This window comes from Triticum dicoccoides, chromosome 3B (genome assembly GCF_002162155.2).
Source record: "Triticum dicoccoides isolate Atlit2015 ecotype Zavitan chromosome 3B, WEW_v2.0, whole genome shotgun sequence".
Lineage (NCBI taxonomy): Eukaryota > Viridiplantae > Streptophyta > Magnoliopsida > Poales > Poaceae > Triticum > Triticum dicoccoides.
In genome coordinates this window covers 860,277,164-860,284,273 of record NC_041385.1, presented here as the reverse complement: position 1 = coordinate 860,284,273, position 7,110 = coordinate 860,277,164, and the positions used below count along the sequence as shown (strand labels likewise).

The window sequence follows — 7,110 nt, the reverse complement described above, 5'->3', positions numbered from 1 at the left end:
CTTTTCGTTTCTTCTGTATGTTCAATCAATTCAGGAAAAGTTCAGTCTACAAAGATTACAAAACTTTTCATAGTAGATGGCACCTTGCTTTCCGCCTGAGATAAGTCTGAAAATACATGAATTCCTAGTATCGTTGATGAGTAGAAAAAAAGAGAGAAGAGCTGCTACCATGGCCCCCAGCCCATGGGAGCACGAGAGCCTGAAGGCGCCGATATGACGGGGCTGGGGATCGGCTGCACCGGCGGCGGGTTGCGCCACTGCGGCACTGGCCCTGCCACCAGCAGGTTCTCCAGGAGAGGCCCTGCCTCCATGACCGCCTGCAGCAGCTGCCCCTGCTGTGGGAGCGGCCTCTTGGCCGCCAGCTGCTCGAGCACCGCCGCGGTCCTGTCGTCGTCGATAGCAACTGGTGCGCTCCTGTCCTCAACGGCGGCGCTGGCCTTGAGCAAGGTGGAGGGGTTGGCGGCCGTCGGGGAGAAGGTCGGGAAGCTCGCGCCTGAGTCGCTGCTGCTGGACGTCGTCGCGGCCACCAGCTCGCGGGCCAGCAGCAGGTGCTGCCGGACCTGGTGCTGGAGCTGGTCGCGCTCGTCGGCCATGCGGCGCACGAGCTCCAGCAGGGCGGCGATGCTCTGCTCCTTGCGGCGCACCTCCTCCTTGGCCGCCTCCAGCTCTGCTGTGGCCGCGGCCAGCCTCCGCCTCGCCTCCTCCACGATCTGCTGCATGCCACGCCACGGCGACGAAGAGCTCTGCATGCCACGCCACAGCGACAAAGATTAAGCCAAAGGAGCAGCAATGCACGATCTCACCCAACGGAAAGGGCTTCAACGTCTGCTCAAGATCTATGGAGGATCTCATTACAGTTTCAATCAACAACCTATGTAAACGTCTGGATTCGAAGAAGAAAATCGGCAGGGCGCAGTTTCTCAGTCAAGACTTGAGAGAGAGGCAGGGAGAAGATTTAAGATGGCCGGCGAACCTCTTGGTCTTGGTAAGCAGATTGGAGATCCGGCGGGAGGAGCGGCGTCGGGGGCCAGAGGGCGGCGAGGGAGGAGGCGTCCATGGCGATGGAGAAGTCGCCGAGCCCGAGCGGCAGCTCTTGGTCCATGGCCATTGTTGATCTCTCCTCTCGTCTCCTCCCTTCCTTTGGGATTGGGATGGCAAAAGAAGAAGAAGACACGGTGATGAAATAAGAAGGAAGCCGTAGAGGGAGATTTTTGTATAGGAAGGGAGGACAGATGGTGTACAGCCGGCGCCAGGCCAAGGAGTCAATGTGGTTTTGCTCCCTTCCATACACGGCGCCCGTGTTTCCATTCCCGAATGGGAACATATGGAATGTGCCATCACGCCTGCCTATTATCACCTGTGCTTGGATGAGAAACACGAAATCGCATGATGAAAGTTATTATTAATTAATTAATTAATTAATTAAAAAGGGAATGGGATTATGAGAAGATGCTGGTTGCCTGGCCGGGGATCCTTCCTAGTCCTGGTTGCCTCGCCGTTACTCTTTCCGTCTTCCCTTTTGCCCTTTTCACCTTTGTGTCTCCTTCCTTTCCTCGTGTTGGGCCCTCCCACGAGGTATCGGCCCGTCTGGCCCCTTCATTTCCTCCATTTCGATCAAAAAAGGCGATCCAAAATGAACTCGAGTCTTTGGCGTGATTGCCCAAGAATTGAGAGCATTGAATTTTACCAAAATAGTTTCATTAGCTCCACAAGTATTGTAAAAATACCAGCAGGCAAAATTAAGATGAAAGAATTAATATAGTAGACTGTGTTTTACGTACATGTCTTATGGGCAAGGACAGTATTGCAGATGTACTAAACCCTATAAGAAACGTACACATGATTAAAAAAAGGAACAGTGTGAGTATGCTCCTATGTGTGAGCGACTTCGGTTGTACTGTGTTAAAAAAAACACGTTTAAAAAAAATAAGCAAACATGTTTTTTGTTCGTGTGTAGTACTACGTGGTATATGCATGCACGCCGAGGCCCCCGTCAGGTCAGGGTGGTTGCGGTGCGACCCGGATGTGTTACACCGGGCCCACATGTCCCCGCAACGCACGCGCGCGGCGGCGACTGCTCTGCATGCATGCATGGTTGCACCAAAGTCAGGGTTGACTGTCCCGCATGCATGCGTCCTGTGCGTACGTGCAAACGTCTCTCATTGGACCGTGTCGCACGCGTACGTGCAGTGCAGTTGGGCCCGACCACGTACGTACCGACGCATACACACCGGACGTGGGTCGTGCCTGAAGCAAACTAGCTAGCCAGCATTCTCTCCGCGCAGGTCCGGCCGACCGTCACGTCGTCAACCGAAACAGACTTATTCGATGTACTTATGTTACAGTACAGTACTACGCACGAACCGAAACAATGGAGACTGAAAAAGGTTACTACTCCCTCCGTCCCATAATGCAAGACGTTTTTTAACACTAGTGTAGTGTCAAAAAACGTTTTACATTATGGAACGGATGGAGTACTTGTTTGAAGACAAAACAGGAAGGGAGACACCGCACGGTGTACAGCAGGAGTCTTGTTGCGTTAAGCCGGACGTGACGGAGGTCGGGACCGTCGACGGCGCCGACATCGACGTCGACGACATTCGTGCACCACAGTCTACACTCTGCAGGCATGGTGTGTGGCCGCCAAAGAGGGGGCAGAGACGACGACCACGAAGAAGAAGAAGATCCCAGCAGGCAGCACCGATGTAACGATCACTGAGGTTTGCAGGTGTTTTTTTTTTTTTTTGCTTAAGATGGTGGGGTGACCGGCACCAGCACCAGTACGATTCCCCCTGCCATGCCTGTTGCCATACATAAACAACAAGTAAGATGTATCGTTAGGGCAACTCCAATGTGCCGGCGCAAACTGTCCACGCGTATCCGTTGAGTCGAAATGGACAGATACCGTGGCCCAAGGCGCCGAGGCAAACGGGAGTGTCCGCATTTCAGGCCCATATTTGAGCTGGGTTTGCGTCAACGCGGATGCGCGCGACGCCCACTCTTGTCCTCCCCCTAGCCCGCCAGTCGGTGGCACATTGTCCATTTCCCCTTCTCCCCCATCAACATCCAACACACCCAACCACCCCGCGCTGACCGCCGCCGCCCAATTTCAATTGTACGCTCGCCAGGCAGCTGCCTGAACCCACATACCTCCCCAGCAGCATGCCACACCCGACGACCATTCTTGCCGGCATTGGTGGACTGTTTTTGCCGCCGTCGTAGCACCACCACGTCCAGGCCACCCCCTCTGCTCTGCCGCTGCCAGCAACGCTCCAAGCTCGGCTACCTCGCTCGGCGGTCGCCACCATGATCGCCTCCACACCGACATGCCTGCTGCCTGGTCTGGAAGAGACATGGGGCTCTTCACTGGCCGGCTTCTTCCGCCACGCTCGCAAGGTGTTCGACATTTCGTCCGCAATGTACAAAATGGATAGTGGATATGAGTACTTTTTCAACAACTTCCTTGGCGATTCAGATGATTCATCGTCTGGCGATAAGGAGATTGTGGTTGCTACTTTGGTCGTCCATGACCACATTAGCAGGCAACGACCGATGTTTAGGGGATCGATCCTGGGGCATACCCCGGCTTTGAATCGTGACGGAGAGAGAGGCCATTGCCTACTCTGGCAGGACTACTTCCAGTCCGCTGACCCACTCTTCAAAGACAACCTTTCTGATGCCTCTTCCTGATGGCTAGACATGGGTTGAGTCTTACAGGGAGAGGGTGGTGGCATACGATAAGTATTTCAAATGCAAGGAGGATGCCCAGGGAAAGGTTGGCTTCTCCTCTTATCATAAATGCATTGCAGCTATTTAGATGCTTGCATACGGAATATCAGGTGATCTTGTTGATGAGTATGTCCGCATGAGCGAGTCCACGTGCCTAGAATCCATGTATAGGTCCTGTAAGGCTATGGTAGCAGTATTTGGCCCGGAGTACTTGAGAGAGCCAATTATTGCAGATACAACCCGGTTGTTGGCGATCAATGCCGATAGGGGATTTTCGGTGATGCTTGGTAGCATAGATTTTATGCACTGGGAGTGGAAGAACTGCCCTTCTACTTGGCAAGGGTAGTCTAGGGCCATGTGAAAGCTTGGATTGTCATACTTGAGGCCGTGGCTTCACAAGATATCTGGATTTGACAATCTTTCTTCGGCATGGCAGGCTCTCACAATGACATCAACGTGCTTTAGCACTTCTGGTGTTTGCAAGGCTTGCAAAAGGCAACTGCCCAGAGGTCAGTGTTGAGATCAATGGCCACCACTACAACAAAGGATACTACCTAGATGATGGTATCTATCTCAGTGGACTACTCTTGTCAAGACAATCTCCAACCCGATAGGAGAGAAGAAGCAGGGATTTTTCCCAAGAACAAGAGAGTGCTAGAAAGGATGTGGAGCGTGCTTTCGGTGTTCTTCAATCTCGATGGGCATTGTTCGGTACTGCTAGAACTTGGATCACTAAGAAGTTGTAGGAGGTGATGACTGCTTGTGTGATGATGCACAACATCATCTTAGAGGATGAGCGTGAGAATGAAATCTTCAATCAGGAGTTTCACTTTCAAGCTGAAAATGTTGTGCTGAGCATGGAGGAGCGGCGACGTTTGCACAATTCACTGAATTTCATCATCAAATGCATGATTGGTAAACTCACATTCAGCTACAAGATGATTCAGTTGAGTATATGTGGGCTCACCTTGGCAACCAATAGATGTATCGGCTATTTTTTCTTTTCAAATGTATTTCTGACAATTTAAATTTTATTTGGTTTGTAAACTATGAGATTTCAATTTGTTGTGAAACTACAATATTTGTATTTGGTTGAATTGTGTGAACTTTGTGCAATGTTTTTGATATGTACGCAAAAAGAGCAAAATATGGCCCGGTCGCGTGAACGAAAATCTATTGGCGAGTTGGGCACACTACCAACCGAAACGCGGACTGGGATGGACAAAATCCAAAACACTAACCCAAACGGACAAAAGCCGCATGCGTTTGTGTGGGCGTGTTGGAGTTGCCCTTAGACCAGTAAGCTTCAACTTGTAGATCTTTGACAACAATCCACTGTACACTACCCGCAAAAGAAAAGAAAAAGCTGTAGATAGCAGATGATACAAGCAAGTATGTTATTATTAGAATATATAATTCACCGTGTAATGCAAGTACTCCCTCCGTCAGAAAATACTTGTCATCAAAATGGAAAAAAGGGGATGTATCAAGTATTTTCGGACGGAGGGAGTATGTTATATGATCCTCTCTTTCCCGGCTGAATTTTGAGAAATGAAAATTTACCTTCTTTTTTTCTGCGTTGTTGGACATCTCAACAAGTCAGCACACATGAAAATATCAGAAGGTGCATTTTGTTGGGCTAAAATCAGTACCGAATTTCTTATAGCAGGCAGAATAAAAAAAATAACAAATCAGAACATGCGCCCACCGTGGGGCTCGAACCCACGACCACAAGGTTAAGAGCCTTGCGCTCTACCAACTGAGCTAGACGGGCTTGTTGTGTGAAAGCTTCGAACGATCTTACACAAACTTTTTCCATTTACATGCACAAAGAAGAGAGCAACTGCAGAAATCGAGGGGAAAAAAGAGATTATGATCGATCAGCACAGTGGTTGAATGAATTGAAAGCCATGATGGCATCTTCAGAATATGGTCAGACTCAGCCCATTGACATGTGTACCATGAGATAGAGCTCTGTCACTAATGAAAGAAAGAACAGTTATGCCCCTTGGCTCCATCACTATTGGCAAATGTGGGACCATGAGATCTGTTTTAGGAACACACTTAACAGAGAAAAGTGTTGGCCCCCAGCTGGTTATCCCCAACATCCAAAAGCTCAAGCATTTTACAAGTGATGATCAGAATATCAGATATTCTAGTAGCTTGTTCCTGTTGCGCCTCAAATGCACATTGTCTTCTCTTCAAAATTAAGGCTGCGGCAACGATCTCTGGAATTTGTGCTCGTCAAATTTAATACAGAAATCAATATCCGGATATCCACCTTCTGCTGGTAGCTTAAGTTTCTAATGATCTTTTTGAACTGAACTGCAAGCCACTAATTATGTTGAGAAAAATGGAAAAATATATATATTATGATGCTTATTAGTCCACCTTCACGTGTTATTTGCCTTTTTCTAGTCTTCGGGGTAGGGAAGTGTACAACATCATATTTGAGACACCATTTCATTTCATCAACTGGACTGGTAGTTTTGGAATTCTACAACTGGCGGTAGTACCTCTGACTCTGAGAGCTTCTGAAATTCAATCTTACATAAATTAAAACCGTCAATTATCTACTTAAGATGGAAGTTCTATTTGTGTCATTCTTGCTTGATTGTGTACCAAACGTCTCTATGGTATTGTTAACTCTTTCTGTGACATAACAAAGTACCAAAGCTAGCAACAATTTAGTCTTGTCTTGTTTGGGTCATACCCTCATTATCACACACATGTCCTAAAGATTGCACCTTTACATGCCTTGGGATGGTTTTTTTTTTGCGGGTGCTTGGGATTTTTCTTCTTGACTACATAACACCATATCCTGAAGAAGTTTTAAATGGGCCATGACACTAAGGTTATCACTGACAATGCTTAATTGTTCAAGATATCATACCGACTGTAATTTTGATGTCACCAAAAATCTTCACAACTGCATTGTCCATTCTTGAAATGATGAAACTTATTGGCATCTCTGACGATTATATCCCTTCTCCCGATTAAGCTCATGTACTTGATAACTGTATGGCAATCTCCACATAGATGGAGATTCTTTGTAACAAAAATGCTCTTATCTTGGATAAGAGTGAGGAGCGAGTTCCCCGAGGTCACGTAGAGTGGAACCTTGATTTTAAAAGCAGGACATATGCAGCTGTTTACCGATGCGGATATCGACAAGGATGACGTCGGCTCGAAAAGCGCTGATGATAGAGCTCAGAGAAGCCAGCATGCCCTTGAACAGATTGAAGGCCTTTGGCATCCTGCCGCACAGCACAAAGCCTCCAATGATGGTGCTCCAAGAAACCTAATTTCCATTACACAAACATTGTCATGATTTTTTGAATGGTATGAACATTTTAAAAAATTACTCGAACAAGATTTTAC

General features: G+C 48.1%; 1 non-coding gene across 1 annotated transcript; it reads right to left on the bottom strand.

Annotated features, from left to right (window-relative positions):
- Nucleotides 1-5,430: 5,430 nt before the first annotated feature.
- TRNAK-CUU lies at nt 5,431-5,503 on the bottom strand. Its single transcript has one exon. It is a non-coding gene; the product is annotated as a tRNA-Lys (tRNA).
- Nucleotides 5,504-7,110: the final 1,607 nt, after the last annotated feature.